Genomic DNA, 21,210 nt, shown 5'->3' on the forward strand with positions numbered 1-21,210 from the left:
ATCTATTGTACTCGAACTATATCTTTTCCAGTCAATATTTGGAAAGTTAAAGTCTCCCATAATAACTACCCTGTTACTTTCGCTCTTATCCAGAATCATCTTCGCCATCATTTCCTCTACATCCCTTGAACTATTAGGAGGCATATAAAAAACTCCCAACAGGGTGACCTCTCCTTTCCTGTTTCTAACTTCAGCCCATACTACCTCGGAAGAAGAGTCCCCATCTAGCATCCTCTCCGCCACCGTAATACTGCTCTTGACTAGCAGCGCCACACCTCCCCCTCTTTTGCCTCCTTCTCTGAGCTTACTAAAACACCTAAACCCCGAAACCTGCAACATCCATTCCTGTCCCTGCTCTATCCATGTCTCCGAAATGGCCACAACATCGAAGTCCCAGGTACCAACCCATGCTGCCAGTTCCCCTACCTTGTTTCGTATACTCCTTGCATTGAAGTAGACACACTTCAAACCACCTACCTGAACACTGGCCCCCTCCTGTGACCTCAAATCTGTGCTCCTGACCTCTATACTCTCATTCTCCCTTACCCTAAAACTACAATCCAGGTTCCCATGCCCCTGCTGCATTCGTTTAAACCCCCCCCAAAGAGCACTAACAAATCTCCCCCCCAGGATATTTGTGCCCCTCAGGTTCAGATGTAGACCATCCTGTCTGTAGAGGTCCCACCTTCCCCAGAAAGAGCCCCAGTTATCCAGAAATCTGAATCCCTTCCGCCTGCACCATCCCTGTAGCCACATGTTTAAATGCTCTCTCTCCCTATTCCTCATCTCACTATCACGTGGCACGGGCAACAACCCAGAGATAACAACTCTGTTTGTTCTAGTTCTGAGCTTCCATCCTAGCTCCCTGAAAGCCTGCCTGACATCCTTGTCCCCTTTCCTACCTATGTCGTTAGTGCCAATGTGGACCATGACTTGGGGCTGCTCCCCCTCCCCCCTAAGGACCCGGAAAACACGATCCGAGACATCACGTACCCTTGCACCTGGGAGGCAACATACCAAACGTGAGTCTCTCACGCTCCCACAAAATCTCCTATCTGTGCCCCTGACTATCGAGTCCCCAATTACTAATGCTCTGCTCCTCTCCCCCCTTCCCTTCTGAGCAACAGGGACAGACTCCGTGCCAGATCCCGTACCCCATGGCTTACCCCTGACAAGTCCCCCCCCCCCACAAGTATCCAAAGCGGTATACTTGTTTCTCAGGGGAACGACCGCAGGGGATCCCTGCGCTGATTGCTTTTTCCCAGTCCCTCTTACAGTGACCCACCTATCTCCAATCTTTGGTGTAACTAATTCCCTGAAGCTGCTATCTATGACCCCTTCTGCCTCCCGAATGATCCGAAGTTTTTCCAACTCCAGCTCCAGTTCCCTAACTCGGTCTTGGAGGAGCTGGAGATGGCAGCACTTCCTGCAGATAAAATCAGCAGGGACACTAACTGCATCCCTCACCTCAAACATCCTGCAGGAGGAACATTGCACTCCCTTCCCTGCCATTCCTCTAACTCTCTACCAGATCTGGATAACAACTAAATTAAATTTTTTGATAAAAAATAATAATAATATAATAAAATATGGTACTTACATCAGACCAATGGGTTTTATTATTACTGACTACCTGTCAGTATTTGTCAGTGACAGACAACGTTCGACACTATCTGTCAGTATCCGTCAGAAACAGACAATGTTGGGCACTATCTGTCAGTTAAGACAATGTTGGACACCATCTGTCAGTATATGTCAGTAACAGACAATGTTGGACACCATTTGTCAGTATATGTCAGTAACAGTCAATGTTCGACACTATCTGTCAGCATATAGTCGGGCAGCATGGTCGGCACGGGCTTGGAGGGCCGAAGGGCCTGTTCCTGTGCTGTACATTTCTTTGTTCTTTGTTTGTTCTATCTGTCAGGAACAGACAATGTTGGACACTATCTGTAAGTATGTGTCAGTAACAGAAAATGCTGGACACTACCTGTCAGTATCTGTCAGTAACAGACAATGTTGGACACTATCTGTCAGTGACAGACAATGTTGGATACTATCTATCAGTAACAGACAATGTTGGATACTATCTATCAGTAACAGACAATGTTGGACACTATCTGTCAGTATCTGGCAGTAACAGTCAATGTTGGACACTATCTGTCAGTAACAAACAATGTTGGACACTGCCTGTCAGTATCTGTCAGAGACAGACAATGTTGGACACTATCTGTCAGTATGTGTCATTAACAGACAATGTTGGACACTATCTGTCAGTAACAGACAATGTTGGACACTATCTGTCAGTAACAAACAAGTTTGAACCCTATCTGTCAGTATCTTTCAGAAACAGACAATGTTGGACACTATCTGTCAGTAACAGACAATGTTGAACCGATCTGTCAGTATCTGTCAGTAACAGACAATGTTAGACACTATCTGTCAGTGACAGACAATGTTGGACACTATCTGTCAGTAACAGACAATGTTGAAACCTATCTGTCAGTATCTGTCAGTAACAGACAATGTTAGACACTATCTGTCAGTAACAGACAATGTTGGACACTAACTGTCAGTAACAGACAATGTTGGACACTACCTGTCAGTATCAGTCAGTAACAGACAATATTGGACACTGTCTGTCAGTATCTGTCAGAAACAGAGAATGTTGGAAACTACTGTCAGTATCTGTCAGTAACAGACAATGTTGGACATTATCTATCAGTATCTGCCAGTAACAGACAATGTTGGACACTATCTGTTCGTAGCTGTCAGTAACAGGCAATGTTGGACACTGTCTGTTAGTAGCTGTCAGTAACAGAAAATGTTGGACACTCTTTGTCTTTATCTGTCAGTAACAGACAATGTTGAACACTACCTGTCATAAACTGTCAGGAACAGACAATGTTGGACACTACCTATCAGTATGTGTCAATTTCAGACAATGTTGGACACTATCTGTCAGTATCTGTCATTAACAGACAATGTTGGACACTATCTGTCAGTAACAGACAATGATGGACACAATCTGTCAGTATCTGTCAGTAACAGACAATGTTGGACACTAACTGTCAGTATCTGTCAGTAACAGACAATGTTGACACTGCCTCTCAGTATCTGTCTGGAACAGAGAATGTTGGACATTATCTGTCAGTATCTGTCAGAAACAGACAATGGTGGACACTATATGTATGTAACAGACAATGTTAGAAACAATCTGTCAGTACCTGTCAGTAGCAGACAATGTTGGACACTATCTGTCCGGAAGAGACAATTTTGGACACTAACTGTCAGTAACCACAACGTTGGACACTATCTGTCAGTATCTGTCAGTAACAGACAATGTTGGAAACAATCTGTCAGTATCTGCCAGTAACAGACAATGTTGGACACTATCTGTCAGTAAGAGACAATGTTGGACACTATCTGTCAGTAACCACAATCTTGGACACTATCTGTCCGGAAGAGACAATTTTGGACACTATCTGTCAGTAACAGACAATGTCAGACACTATCTGTCAGTATTGTCAGTAACAGAAAATGATGGACCCAATCTGTCAGTATCTGTCTGTAACAGGCAATGTGGACACTATCTGACAGTAACAGACAATGTTGGACACTACCTGTCAGTAACAGACAATGTTGAACACTACCTGTCAGTATCTGTCAGTAACAGACAATGTTGGACATTATCTGTCATTAATAGACAATGTTGGACACTATCTGTCAGTAACAGACAATGTTGGACACTATCTGTCAGTAACAGACAATGTTGGACACTATCTGTCTGTAACAGACAATGTTGCACACGGTCAGTAACTGGCAATGTTAGACACTATCTGTCAGTATCTGTGAGTAGCGGACAATGTTGGGCACTATCTGTCAGTATCTGTCAGTAACAGGCAATGTTGGATACTATCTGTCAGTAACAGACAATCTTGGACACTATCTATCAGTAACAGACAATGTTGGACACTATCTGTCAGTAACAGACAATGTTGGACACTATCTGTCAGTAACAGACAATGTTGGACACTATCTGTCAGTATCTGTCAGCAACAGGCAATGTTGGACACTATCTGTCAGTAGCAGACAATGTTGGACACTATCTGTCAGAATCTTTAATTACAGATAATGTTGGACACTGTCTGTCAGTAGCTGTCAGTAACAGACAATGTTTGTCATTATCTGTCAGTATCTGTCAGTAACAGACTATTTTGGACACTAACTGTCAGTATCTGTCAGTAACAGACAATGTTGCACACTACATAGAATTTACAGTGCAGAAGGAGACCATTCGGCCCATCGAGTCTGCACCGGCTCTTGGAAAGAGCACCCTACCGAAGGTCCAAACCTCCACCCTATCCCCATAACCCAGTAACCCCACCTAATCCCCATAACCCAGTAACCCCACCCTACGGGCAATTTTGGACACTATGGGCAATTTTAGCATGGCCAATCCACCTAACCCGCACATCTTTGGACTGTGGGAGGAAACCGGAGAACCCGGAGGAAACCCACGCACACACGGGGAGAACGTGCAAACTCCGCACAGACAGTGACCCAAGCCGGAATCGAACCTGGGACCCTGGAGCTGTGAAGCAATTGTGCTAACCACCATGCTACTGTGCTACCTGTCAGTATCTGTCAGTAAAAGACAATGTTGGACACGACGTGTCAATATCTGTCAGTATCAGACAAAGTTAGTCACAATCTGTCAGTAACAGGCAATGTTGGACACTATCTGTCAGTAACAGACAATGTTGGACACTATCTGACAGTATCAGACAATGTTGGACACGATCTGTCAGTAACAGACATTGTTGCAAACTATCTGTCAGAGACAGACAATGTTGTACACTATCTGTCAGTATCTGTGAGTATCGGACTATGTTGGACACTATCTGCCAGTATCTGTCAGTAACAGGCAATGTTGGATACTATCTGTCAGTAAGAGACAATGTTGGACACTATCTGTCAGTATCTGTGAGTAACAGACAATGTTGGACACAATCCGACAGAATCTGTCAGTAACAGGCAATGTTGGACACTATCTGTCAGTAACAGACAATGTTGGACACTATCTGTCAGTATCTGTCAGCAACAGGCAATGTTGGACACTATCTGTCAGTAACAGACAATGTTGGACACTATCTGTCAGATTCTTTAATTACAGACAATGTTGGACATTGTCTGTCAGTATATGTCAGTAACAGACATTGTTGGACACTATCTGTCAGTATCTGTCAGTAAAAGACAATGTTTGTCAGAATCTGTCAGTAACAGACAATGTTGCACACTACCTGTCAGTATCTGTCAGTGACAGACAATGTTGGACACTACCTCTCAGTATCTGTCAGTAACAGGCAATGTAGGACACTACCTGTCAGTAACAGACAATGTTGGACACTATCTGTCAGTAACAAACAATTTTGAACCCTATCTATCAGTATCTGTCAGTAACAGACAATGTTGGACAGTATCTGTCAGTAACAGACAATGTTGGCCACTATCTGTCAGTAACAGACAATGTTGGACACTATCTGTCAGTATTTGTCAGTACAGAGACTGTTGGACACTATCTCACAGTAACAGACAATGTTGCACACTATCTGTCAGTATCTGTCAGTAACAGACATTGTTGGACACTATCTGTCAGTGACTGACAATGTTGGACACTATCTGTCAGTATCTGTTAGTAACAGACAATGTTGGACACTATCTCACAGTAACAGACAATGTTGGACACTATCTATAAGTAACAGTCAATGATGGACACTATCTGCCAGTATCTGTCAGTAACAGACAATGTTGGACTCTATCTGTCAGTAACAGACAATGTTGGACACTATCTGTCAGTATCTGTTAGTAACAGACAATATTGGACACTATCTGTCTGTAACAGACAATGTTGGACACTATCTGTCAGTATCAGACAATGTTGGACACTATCTGTCAGTTTCTGTCAGTAACAGACATTGTTGGACACCATCTGTCAGTAACAGACAATGTTGGACACAATCTGTCAGTATCTATCAGTAACAGACAATGTTGGACACTATCTGTCTGTAATAGACAATGTTGGACACTATCTGTCAGTAACAGACAATGTTAGACACTATCTGTCAGTATTGTCAGTAGCGGACAATGTTGGACTCTATCTGCCATTACCTGTCAGTAACAGACAATGATGGACCCAATCTGTCAGTATCTGTCTGTAACAGGCAATGTGGACACTATCTGACAGTAACGGACAATGTTGAACACTACCTGTCAGTATCTGTCAGTAACAGACAATGTTGGACATTATCTGTCAGAAACTGTCAGTAAAAGGCAATGTTGGACACTATCTGTCATTAATAGACAATGTTGGACACTATCTGTCAGTAACAGACAATGTTGGACACTATCTGTCTGTAACAGACAATGTTGCACACTATCTGTCAAATCAGGCAATGTTAGACACTGTCAGTATCTGTGAGTAGCGGACAATGTTGGACACTATCTGTCAGTATCTGTCAGCAACAGGCAATGTTGGACACTATCTGTCAGTAACAGACAATGTTGGACACTATCAGTCAGAATCTTTAATTACAGACAATGTTGGACACTGTCTGTCAGTATATGTCAGTAACAGACATTGTTGGACACTATCTGTCAGTATCTGTCAGTAACAGACAATGTTTGTCAGAATCTGTCAGTAACAGACAATGTTGGAGACTAACAGTCACTATCTGTCAGTAACAGACAATGTTGCACACTGCCTGTCAGTATCTGTCAGTGACAGACAATGTTGGACACTACCTCTCAGTATCTGTCAGTAACAGGCAATGTAGGACACTACCTGTCAGAGACAGACAATGTTGTACACTATCTGTCAGTATCTGTGAGTATCGGACTATGTTGGACACTATCTGCCAGTATCTGTCAGTAACAGGCAATGTTGGATACTATCTGTCAGTAAGAGACAATGTTGGACACTATCTGTCAGTATCTGTGAGTAACAGACAATGTTGGACACAATCCGACAGAATCTGTCAGTAACAGGCAATGTTGGACACTATCTGTCAGTAACAGACAATGTTGGACACTATCTGTCAGTATCTGTCAGCAACAGGCAATGTTGGACACTATCTGTCAGTAACAGACAATGTTGGACACTATCTGTCAGATTCTTTAATTACAGACAATGTTGGACATTGTCTGTCAGTATATGTCAGTAACAGACATTGTTGGACACTATCTGTCAGTATCTGTCAGTAAAAGACAATGTTTGTCAGAATCTGTCAGTAACAGACAATGTTGCACACTACCTGTCAGTATCTGTCAGTGACAGACAATGTTGGACACTACCTCTCAGTATCTGTCAGTAACAGGCAATGTAGGACACTACCTGTCAGTAACAGACAATGTTGGACACTATCTGTCAGTAACAAACAATTTTGAACCCTATCTATCAGTATCTGTCAGTAACAGACAATGTTGGACAGTATCTGTCAGTAACAGACAATGTTGGCCACTATCTGTCAGTAACAGACAATGTTGGACACTATCTGTCAGTATTTGTCAGTACAGAGACTGTTGGACACTATCTCACAGTAACAGACAATGTTGCACACTATCTGTCAGTATCTGTCAGTAACAGACATTGTTGGACACTATCTGTCAGTGACTGACAATGTTGGACACTATCTGTCAGTATCTGTTAGTAACAGACAATGTTGGACACTATCTCACAGTAACAGACAATGTTGGACACTATCTATAAGTAACAGTCAATGATGGACACTATCTGCCAGTATCTGTCAGTAACAGACAATGTTGGACTCTATCTGTCAGTAACAGACAATGTTGGACACTATCTGTCAGTATCTGTTAGTAACAGACAATATTGGACACTATCTGTCTGTAACAGACAATGTTGGACACTATCTGTCAGTATCAGACAATGTTGGACACTATCTGTCAGTTTCTGTCAGTAACAGACATTGTTGGACACCATCTGTCAGTAACAGACAATGTTGGACACAATCTGTCAGTATCTATCAGTAACAGACAATGTTGGACACTATCTGTCTGTAATAGACAATGTTGGACACTATCTGTCAGTAACAGACAATGTTAGACACTATCTGTCAGTATTGTCAGTAGCGGACAATGTTGGACTCTATCTGCCATTACCTGTCAGTAACAGACAATGATGGACCCAATCTGTCAGTATCTGTCTGTAACAGGCAATGTGGACACTATCTGACAGTAACGGACAATGTTGAACACTACCTGTCAGTATCTGTCAGTAACAGACAATGTTGGACATTATCTGTCAGAAACTGTCAGTAAAAGGCAATGTTGGACACTATCTGTCATTAATAGACAATGTTGGACACTATCTGTCAGTAACAGACAATGTTGGACACTATCTGTCTGTAACAGACAATGTTGCACACTATCTGTCAAATCAGGCAATGTTAGACACTGTCAGTATCTGTGAGTAGCGGACAATGTTGGACACTATCTGTCAGTATCTGTCAGCAACAGGCAATGTTGGACACTATCTGTCAGTAACAGACAATGTTGGACACTATCAGTCAGAATCTTTAATTACAGACAATATTGGACACTGTCTGTCAGTATATGTCAGTAACAGACATTGTTGGACACTATCTGTCAGTATCTGTCAGTAACAGACAATGTTTGTCAGAATCTGTCAGTAACAGACAATGTTGGAGACTAACAGTCACTATCTGTCAGTAACAGACAATGTTGCACACTGCCTGTCAGTATCTGTCAGTGACAGACAATGTTGGACACTACCTCTCAGTATCTGTCAGTAACAGGCAATGTAGGACACTACCTGTCAGTAACAGACAATGTTGGACACTATCTGTCAGTAACAAACAATTTTGAACCCTATCAATCAGTATCTGTCAGTAACAGACAATGTTGGACAGTATCTGTCAGTAACAGACAATGTTGGACACTATCTGTCAGTAACAGACAATGTTGGATCCTATCTGTCAGTATTTGTCAGTACAGAGACTGTTGGACACTATCTCACAGTAACGGACAATGTTGCGCACTATCTGTCAGTATCTGTCAGTAACAGACATTGTTGGACACTATCTGTCAGTGACTGACAATGTTGGACACTATCTGTCATTAATGGTCAGTAACAAACAATGTTGGACACTATGTGTCAGTATCTGTCAGTAACAGACAATGTTGGACACTATCTATAAGTAACAGTCAATGATGGACACTATCTGCCAGTATCTGTCAGTAACAGACAATGTTGGACCCTATCTGTCAGTAACAGACAATGTTGTGCACTATCTGTCAGTATCTGTCAGTAACAGAGAATGTTGGACACTATCTGTCTGCAACAGACAATGTTGGGCACTATCTGTCAGTTTCTGTCAGTAACAGACATTGTTGGACACCATCTGTCAGTAACAGACAATGTTGGACACAATCTGTCAGTATCTATCAGTAACAGACAATGTTGGACACTATCTGTCTGTAACAGACAATGTTGGACACTATCTGTCAGTAACAGACAATGTTAGACACTATCTGTCAGTATTGTCAGTAGCGGACAATGTTGGACTCTATCTGCCATTACCTGTCAGTAACAGACAATGATGGACCCAATCTGTCAGTTTCTGTCTGTAACAGGCAATGTGGACACTATCTGACAGTAACAGACAATGTTGGACACTACCTGTCAGTAACAGACAATGTTGAACCCTATCTGTCAGTATCTGTCAGTAACAGACAATGTTGGACATTATCTGTCAGAAACGGTCAGTAAAAGTCAATGTTGGACACTATCTGTCAGTAACAGACAATGTTGGTCACTATCTGTCAGTAACAGACAATGTTGGACACTATCTGTCAGTAACAGTCAATGTTGGACACTATCTGACAGTATCTGTCAGTAACAGACAATGTTGAACATTATCTGTCAGAAACTGTCAGTAAAAGTCAATGTTGGACACTATCTGTCAGTAACAGACAATGTTGGACACTATCTGTCAGTATTTGTCAGTAACAGACAATATTGCACATTATCTATCAGTATCTGTCAGTAACAGACAATGTTGGACACTATCTGTCAGTAACAGACAATGTTGGTCACTATCTGTCAGTAACAGACAATGTTGGACACTATCTGTCAGTATTTGTCAGTAACAGACAATGTTGCACACTCTCTGTCAGTATCTGTCAGGAACAGAGAATGTTGGACACTATCTGTCAGTGACTGACAATGTTGGACACTATATGTCAGTATCGGTCAGGAACAAACAATGTTGGACACTATCTGTCAGTAACAGACATTGTTGGACACAAACAGTCAGTATCTGTCAGTAATAGACTATGTTGGACACAAACAGTCAGCATCTGTCAGTCACAGTCAATGTTGGACACTGTCTGTCAGAATCTGTCAGTAACAGACAATGTTGGACACTATCTGTCTGTAACAGACAATGATGGACACTGTCTGTCAGTATCAGACAATGTTGGACACTATCTGTCAGTTTCTGTCAGTAACAGACATTGTTGGACACCATCTGTCAGTAACAGACAATGTTGGACACAATCTGTCAGTATCTATCAGTAACAGACAATGTTGGACACTATCTGTCTGTAATAGACAATGCTGGACACTTTCTGTCAGTAACAGACAATATTAGACACTATCTGTCAGTATTGTCAGTAGCGGACAATGTTTGACTCTATCTGCCATTACCTGTCAGTAACAGACAATGATGGACCCTATCTGTCAGTATCTGTCTGTAACAGGCAATGTGGACACTATCTGACAGTAACAGACAATGTTGAACACTACCTGTCAGTATCTGTCAGTAACAGACAATGTTGGACATTATCTGTCAGAAACTGTCAGTAAAAGTCAATGTTGGACACTATCTGTCATTAATAGACAATGTTGGACACTATCTGTCAGTAACAGACAATGTTGTACACTATCTGTCAGTATCTGTGAGTATCGGACTATGTTGGACACTATCTGCCAGTATCTGTCAGTAACAGGCAATGTTGGATACTATCTGTCAGTAAGAGACAATGTTGGACACTATCTGTCAGTATCTGTGAGTAACAGACAATGTTGGACACAATCCGACAGAATCTGTCAGTAACAGGCAATGTTGGACACTATCTGTGAGTAACAGACAATGTTGGACACTATCTGTGAGTAACAGACAATGTTGGACACTATCTGTCAGTATCTGTCAGCAACAGGCAATGTTGGACACTATCTGTCAGTAACAGACAATGTTGGACACTATCTGTCAGAATCTTTAATTACAGACAATGTTGGACATTGTCTGTCAGTATATGTCAGTACCAGACATTGTTGGACACTATCTGTCAGTGTCTGTCAGTAAAAGACAATGTTTGTCAGAATCTGTCAGTAACAGACAATGTTGCACACTACCTGTCAGTATCTGTCAGTGACAGACAATGTTGGACACTACCTCTCAGTATCTGTCAGTAACAGGCAATGTAGGACACTACCTGTCAGTAACAGACAATGTTGGACACTATCTGTCAGTAACAAACAATTTTGAACCCTATCTATCATTATCTGTCAGTAACAGACAATGTTGGACAGTATCTGTCAGTAACAGACAATGTTGGCCACTATCTGTCAGTAACAGACAATGTTGGACACTATCTGTCAGTATTTGTCAGCACAGAGACTGTTGGACACTATCTCACAGTCACAGACAATGTTGTACACTATCTGTCAGTATCTGTCAGTAACAGACATTGTTGGACACTATCTGTCAGTGACTGACAATGTTGGACACTATCTGTCAGTATCTGTTAGTAACAGACAATGTTGGACACTATCTCACAGTAACAGACAATGTTGGACACTATCTATAAGTAACAGTCAATGATGGACACTATCTGCCAGTATCTGTCAGTAACAGACAATGTTGGACTCTATCTGTCAGTAACAGACAATGTTGGACACTATCTGTCAGTATCTGTTAGTAACAGACAATATTGGACACTATCTGTCTGTAACAGACAATGTTGGACACTATCTGTCAGTATCAGACAATGTTGGACACTATCTGTCAGTTTCTGTCAGTAACAGACATTGTTGGACACCATCTGTCAGTAACAGACAATGTTGGACACAATCTGTCAGTATCTATCAGTAACAGACAATGTTGGACACTATCTGTCTGTAATAGACAATGTTGGACACTATCTGTCAGTAACAGACAATGTTAGACACTATCTGTCAGTATTGTCAGTAGCGGACAATGTTGGACTCTATCTGCCATTACCTGTCAGTAACAGACAATGATGGACCCAATCTGTCAGTATCTGTCTGTAACAGGCAATGTGGACACTATCTGACAGTAACGGACAATGTTGAACACTACCTGTCAGTATCTGTCAGTAACAGACAATGTTGGACATTATCTGTCAGAAACTGTCAGTAAAAGGCAATGTTGGACACTATCTGTCATTAATAGACAATGTTGGACACTATCTGTCAGTAACAGACAATGTTGGACACTATCTGTCTGTAACAGACAATGTTGCACACTATCTGTCAAATCAGGCAATGTTAGACACTATCTGTCAGTATCTGTGAGTAGCGGACAATGTTGGACACTATCTGTCAGTATCTGTCAGCAACAGGCAATGTTGGACACTATCTGTCAGTAACAGACAATGTTGGACACTATCAGTCAGAATCTTTAATTACAGACAATGTTGGACACTGTCTGTCAGTATATGTCAGTAACAGACATTGTTGGACACTATCTGTCAGTATCTGTCAGTAACAGACAATGTTTGTCAGAATCTGTCAGTAACAGACAATGTTGGAGACTAACAGTCACTATCTGTCAGTAACAGACAATGTTGCACACTACCTGTCAGTATCTGTCAGTGACAGACAATGTTGGACACTACCTCTCAGTATCTGTCAGTAACAGGCAATGTAGGACACTACCTGTCAGTAACAGACAATGTTGGACACTATCTGTCAGTAACAAACAATTTTGAACCCTATCAATCAGTATCTGTCAGTAACAGACAATGTTGGACAGTATCTGTCAGTAACAGACAATGTTGGACACTATCTGTCAGTAACAGACAATGTTGGATCCTATCTGTCAGTATTTGTCAGTACAGAGACTGTTGGACACTATCTCACAGTAACAGACAATGTTGCGCACTATCTGTCAGTATCTGTCAGTAACAGACATTGTTGGACACTATCTGTCAGTGACTGACAATGTTGGACACTATCTGTCATTAATGGTCAGTAACAAACAATGTTGGACACTATGTGTCAGTATCTGTCAGTAACAGACAATGTTGGACACTATCTCACAGTAACAGACAATGTTGGACACTATCTATAAGTAACAGTCAATGATGGACACTATCTGCCAGTATCTGTCAGTAACAGACAATGTTGGACCCTATCTGTCAGTAACAGACAATGTTGTGCACTATCTGTCAGTATCTGTCAGTAACAGAGAATGTTGGACACTATCTGTCTGCAACAGACAATGTTGGGCACTATCTGTCAGTTTCTGTCAGTAACAGACATTGTTGGACACCATCTGTCAGTAACAGACAATGTTGGACACAATCTGTCAGTATCTATCAGCAACAGACAATGTTGGACACTATCTGTCTGTAACAGACAATGTTGGACACTATCTGTCAGTAACAGACAATGTTAGACACTATCTGTCAGTATTGTCAGTAGCGGACAATGTTGGACTCTATCTGCCATTACCTGTCAGTAACAGACAATGATGGACCCAATCTGTCAGTTTCTGTCTGTAACAGGCAATGTGGACACTATCTGACAGTAACAGACAATGTTGGACACTACCTGTCAGTAACAGACAATGTTGAACCCTATCTGTCAGTATCTGTCAGTAACAGACAATGTTGGACATTATCTGTCAGAAACGGTCAGTAAAAGTCAATGTTGGACACTATCTGTCAGTAACAGACAATGTTGGTCACTATCTGTCAGTAACAGACAATGTTGGACACTATCTGTCAGTAACAGTCAATGTTGGACACTATCTGACAGTATCTGTCAGTAACAGACAATGTTGAACATTATCTGTCAGAAACTGTCAGTAAAAGTCAATGTTGGACACTATCTGTCAGTAACAGTCAATGTTGGACACTACCTGTCAGTAACAGACAATGTTGGACACTATCTGTCAGTATTTGTCAGTAACAGACAATATTGCACATTATCTATCAGTATCTGTCAGTAACAGACAATGTTGGACACTATCTGTCAGTAACAGACAATGTTGGTCACTATCTGTCAGTAACAGACAATGTTGGACACTATCTGTCAGTATTTGTCAGTAACAGACAATGTTGCACACTCTCTGTCAGTATCTGTCAGGAACAGAGAATGTTGGACACTATCTGTCAGTGACTGACAATGTTGGACACTATATGTCAGTATCGGTCAGGAACAAACTATGTTGGACACTATCTGTCAGTAACAGACATTGTTGGACACAAACAGTCAGTATCTGTCAGTAATAGACTATGTTGGACACAAACAGTCAGCATCTGTCAGTCACAGTCAATGTTGGACACTGTCTGTCAGAATCTGTCAGTAACAGACAATGTTGGACACTATCTGTCTGTAACAGACAATGATGGACACTATCTGTCAGTATCAGACAATGTTGGACACTATCTGTCAGTTTCTGTCAGTAACAGACATTGTTGGACACCATCTGTCAGTAACAGACAATGTTGGACACAATCTGTCAGTATCTATCAGTAACAGACAATGTTGGACACTATCTGTCTGTAATAGACAATGCTGGACACTATCTGTCAGTAACAGACAATGTTAGACACTATCTGTCAGTATTGTCAGTAGCGGACAATGTTGGACTCTATCTGCCATTACCTGTCAGTAACAGACAATGATGGACCCAATCTGTCAGTATCTGTCTGTAACAGGCAATGTGGACACTATCTGACAGTAACAGACAATGTTGAACACTACCTGTCAGTAACAGACAATGTTGGACACTATCTGTCTGTAATAGACAATGCTGGACACTATCTGTCAGTAACAGACAATGTTAGACACTATCTGTCAGTATTGTCAGTAGCGGACAATGTTGGACTCTATCTGCCATTACCTGTCAGTAACAGACAATGTTGGACATTATCTGTCAGTATATGTCAGTAAAAGTCAATGTTGGACACTATCTGTCATTAATAGACAATGTTGGACACTATCTGTCAGTAACAGACAATGTTGGACACTATCTGTCTGTAAGAGACAATGTTGCACACTATCTGTCAGCAACAGGCAATGTTGGACACTATCTGTCAGTAACAGACAATGTTGGACACTATCAGTCAGAATCTTTAATTACAGACAATGTTGGACACTGTCTGTCAGTATATGTCAGTAGCAGACATTGTTGGACACTATCTGTCAGTATCTGTCAGTAACAGACAATGTTTGTCAGAATCTGTCAGTAACAGACAATGTTGGAGACTAACAGTCACTTTCTGTCAGTAACAGACAATGTTGCACACTACCTGTCAGTATCTGTCAGTGACAGACAATGTTGGACACTACCTCTCAGTATCTGTCAGTAACAGGCAATGTAGGACACTACCTGTCAGTAACAGACAATGTTGGACACTATCTGTCAGTAACAAACAATTTTGAACCCTATCAATCAGTATCTGTCAGTAACAGACAATGTTGGACAGTATCTGTCAGTAACAGACAATGTTGGACACTATCTGTCAGTAACAGACAATGTTGGATCCTATCTGTCAGTATTTGTCAGTACAGACACTGTTGGACACTATATCACAGTAACAGACAATGTTTGTCACTATCTGTCTGTATCTGTCAGCAACAGGCAATGTTGGACACTAACAGTCAGTATCTGTCAGTAGTAGACAATGTTGGACACGAACAGTCAGTATCTGCCAGTAACAGACAATGTTGGACACTACCTGTAAATATCTGTCAGTAACAGACAATGTTGGACCATATCTGTCAGTAACTGTCAGTAACAGACAATGTTTGTCATTATCTGTCAGTATCTGTCAGTAACAGACAATTTTGGACACTAACTGTCAGTATCTGTCAGTAACAGACAATGTTGCACACTACCTGTCAGTCTCTGTCAGTAAAAGACAATGTTGGACACGACGTGTCAATATCTGTCAGTATCAGACAATGTTGGACACAATCTGTCAGTAACAGGCAATGTTGGACACTATCTGACAGTATCAGACAATGTTGGACACGATCTGTCAGTAACAGACATTGATGCAAACTATCTGTCAGTAACAGACGTTGTTGGACACCATCTGTCAGTAACAGACAATGTTGGACACTATCTGACAGAATCTTTCAGTAGCAGACAATGTTGGACACTATCTGTCAATATATGTCAGTAACAGCCATTGTTGGACACTATCTGTCAGTATCTGTCAGTAACAGACAATGTTTGTCAGAATCTGTCGGTAACAGAAAATGTTGGAGACTAACAGTTACTATCTGTCAGTAACAGACAATGTTGCACACTACCTGTCAGTATCTGTCAGTGACAGACAATGTTGGATACTACCTGTCAGAATCTGTCAGTAACAGATAATGTTGGACACTATCTGACTGTATCAATCAGTAACAGACAATGTTGCACTCTATCTGACAGTAACAGACAGTGCTGGACTCTATCTGTCAGTAACAGACAATGCTGGGCAATATCTGACAGTAACAGACCAATGTTGGACACTATCTGTCAGTATCTGTCAGTAACAGGCAATGTTTTTCACTATCTGTCTGTATCTGTCAGCAACAGACAATGTTGGAAACTAACAGTCAGTATCTGTCAGTAGTAGACAATGTTGGACACGAACAGTCAGTATCTGTCAGTAACAGACAATGTTGGTCCCTATCTGTCAGTAACTGTCAGTAACAGACAATGTTTGTCATTATCTGTCAGTAACAGACAATTTTGGACACTAACTGTCAGTATCTGTCAGGAACAGACAATGTTGCACACTACCGGTCAGTATCTGTCAGTAAAAGACAATGTTGGACACAACCTGTCAATATCTGTCAGTATCAGACAAAGTTGGACACAATCTGTAAGTAACAGGCAATGTTGAACACTATCTGTCAGTATCAGACAATGTTGGATACGATCTGTCAGTAACAGACATTGTTGCACACTATCTGTCAGTAAGAGACATTGTTGGACACCATCTGTCAGTATCTGTCAGTAACAGACAATGTTGGACACAATCTGTCAGTATCTGTCAGTAACATGCAATGATGGACACTATCTGTCTGTAACAGACAATGTTGCACACTATCTGTCAGTAACAGGCAATGTTAGACACTATCTGTCAGTATCTGTGAGTAGCGGACAATGTTGGACACTATCTACCAGTATCTGTCAGTAACAGGCAATGTTGGATACTATCTGTCAGTAACATACAATGTTGGACACTATCTGTCAATAACAGACAATGTTGAACACTACCTGTCAGTAACAGACAATGTTGGACACTATCTGTCAGTAACAGATAATGTTGGACACTATCTGTCAGTATCTGTCAGCAACAGGCCATGTTGGACACTATCTGTCAGAATCTTTAATTACAGACAATGTTGGACACTGTCCGTCAGTATATGTCAGTAACAGACATTGTTGGACACTAACTGTCAGTATCTGTCAGTAACAGGCAATGCAGGACACTACCTGTCAGTAACAGACAATGTTGGACACTATCTGTCAATAACAAACAATTTTGTACCCTGTCTATCAGTATCTGTCAGTAACAGACAATGTTGGACAGTATCTGTCAGTAACAGACAATGTTGGACACTATCTGTCAGTAACAGACAATGTTGGACACTATCTGTCAGTATTTGTCAGTACAGAGACTGTTGGACACTATCTCACAGGAACAGACAATGTTGCACACTATCTGTCAGTATCTGTCAGTAACAGACATTGTTGGACACTATCTGTCAGTGACTGACAATGTTGGACACTATCTGTCATTAACGGTCAGTAACAAACAATGTTGGACACTATCTCACAGTAACAGACAATGTTGGACACTATCTATAAGTAACAGTCAATGATGGACACTATCTGCCAGTATCTGTCAGTAACAGACAATGTTGGACTCTATCTGTCAGTAACAGACAATGTTGGACACTATCTGTCATTATCTGTCAGTAACAGACAATGTTGGACACTATCTGTCAGTGACAGACGTTGTTGGACACTATCTGTCTGTAACAGACAATGTTGGACACTATCTGTCAGTTTCTGTCAGTAACAGACATTGTTGGACACCATCTGTCAGTAACAAACAATATTGGACACAATCTGTCAGTATCTATCAGTAACAGAGAATGTTGGACACTAACTGTCTGTAACAGACAATGTTGGACACTATCTGTCTGTAACAGACAATGTTGGACACTATCTGTCAGTAACAGACAATGTCAGACACTATCTGTCAGTATTGTCAGTAACAGAAAATGATGGACCCAATCTGTCAGTATCTGTCTGTAACAGGCAATGTGGACACTATCTGACAGTAACTGACAATGTTGGACACTACCTGTCAGTAACAGACAATGTTGAAAACTACCTGTCAGTATCTGTCAGTAACAGACAATGTTGGACATTATCTGTCATTAATAGAAAATGTTGGACACTATCTGTCAGTAACAGACAATGTTGGACACTATCTGTCTGTAACAGACAATGTTGCACACTGTCAGTAACAGGCAATGTTAGACACTATCTGTCAGTATCTGTGAGTAGCGGACAATGTTGGGCACTATCTGTCAGTATCTGTCAGTAACAGGCAATGTTGGATACTATCTGTCAGTAACAGACCATCTTGGACACTATCTATCAGTAACAGACAATGTTGGACACTATCTGTCAGTAACAGACAATGTTGGACACTATGTGTCAGTAACAGACAATGTTGGACACTATCTGTCAGTATCTGTCAGCAACAGGAAATGTTGGACACTATATGTCAGTAGCAGACAATGTTGGACACTATCTGTCAGAATCTTTAATTACAGATAATGTTGGACACTGTCTGTCAGTAGCTGTCAGTAACAGACAATGTTTGTCATTATCTGTCAGTATCTGTCAGTAACAGACTATTTTGGACACTAACTGTCAGTATCTGTCAGTAACAGACAATGTTGCACACGACGTGTCAATATCTGTCAGTATCAGACAAAGTTGGTCACAATCTGTCAGTAACAGGCAATGTTGGACACTATCTGTCAGTAACAGACAATGTTGGACACTATCTGACAGTATCAGACAATGTTGGACACGATCTGTCAGTAACAGACATTGTTGCAAACTATCTGTCAGAGACAGACAATGTTGTACACTATCTGTCAGTATCTGTGAGTATCGGACTATGTTGGACACTATCTGCCAGTATCTGTCAGTAACAGGCAATGTTGGATACTATCTGTCAGTAAGAGACAATGTTGGACACTATCTGTCAGTATCTGTCAGTAACAGACAATGTTGGACACAATCCGACAGAATCTGTCAGTAACAGGCAATGTTGGACACTATCTGTCAGTAACAGACAATGTTGGACACTATCTGTCAGTAACAAACAATTTTGAACCCTATCTATCAGTATCTGTCAGTAACAGACAATGTTGGACAGTATCTGTCAGTAACAGACAATGTTGGCCACTATCTGTCAGTAATAGACAATGTTGGACACTATCTGTCAGTATTTGTCAGTACAGAGACTGTTGGACACTATCTCACAGTAACAGACAATGTTGCACACTATCTGTCAGTATCTGTCAGTAACAGACATTGTTGGACACTATCTGTCAGTGACTGACAATGTTGGACACTATCTGTCAGTATCTGTTAGTAACAGAAAATGTTGGACAGTATCTCACAGTAACAGACAATGTTGGACACTATCTATAAGTAACAGTCAATGATGGACACTATCTGCCAGTATCTGTCAGTAACAGACAATGTTGGACTCTATCTGTCAGTAACAGACAATGTTGGACACTATCTGTCAGTATCTGTTAGTAACAGACAATATTGGACACTATCTGTCTGTAACAGACAATGTTGGACACTATCTGTCAGTATCAGACAATGTTGGACACTATCTGTCAGTTTCTGTCAGTAACAGACATTGTTGGACACCATCTGTCAGTAACAGACAATGTTGGACACAATCTGTCAGTATCTATCAGTAACAGACAATGTTGGACACTATCTGTCTGTAATAGACAATGTTGGACAGTATCTGTCAGTAACAGACAATGTTAGACACTATCTGTCAGTATTGTCAGTAGCGGACAATGTTGGACTCTATCTGCCATTACCTGTCAGTAACAGACAATGATGGACCCAATCTGTCAGTATCTGTCTGTAACAGGCAATGTGGACACTATCTGACAGTAACGGACAATGTTGAACACTACCTGTCAGTATCTGTCAGTAACAGACAATGTTGGACATTATCTGTCAGAAACTGTCAGTAAAAGTCAATGTTGGACACTATCTGTCATTAATAGACAATGTTGGACACTATCTGTCAGTAACAGACAATGTTGGACACTATCTGTCTGTAACAGACAATGTTGCACACTATCTGTCAAATCAGGCAATGTTAGACACTATCTGTCAGTATCTGTGAGTAGCGGACAATGTTGGACACTATCTGTCAGTATCTGTCAGCAACAGGCAATGTTGGACACTATCTGTCAGTAACAGACAATGTTGGACACTATCAGTCAGAATCTTTAATTACAGACAATGTTGGACACTGTCTGTCAGTATATGTCAGTAACAGACATTGTTGGACACTATCTGTCAGTATCTGTCAGTAACAGACAATGTTTGTCAGAATCTGTCAGTAACAGACAATGTTGGAGACTAACAGTCACTATCTGTCAGTAACAGACAATGTTGCACACTACCTGTCAGTATCTGTCAGTGACAGACAATGTTGGACACTACCTCTCAGTATCTGTCAGTAACAGGCAATGTAGGACACTACCTGTCAGTAACAGACAATGTTGGACACTATCTGTCAGTAACAAACAATTTTGAACCCTATCAATCAGTATCTGTCAGT

Source organism: Scyliorhinus torazame, chromosome 3 (assembly GCF_047496885.1).
Source record: "Scyliorhinus torazame isolate Kashiwa2021f chromosome 3, sScyTor2.1, whole genome shotgun sequence".
Lineage (NCBI taxonomy): Eukaryota > Metazoa > Chordata > Chondrichthyes > Carcharhiniformes > Scyliorhinidae > Scyliorhinus > Scyliorhinus torazame.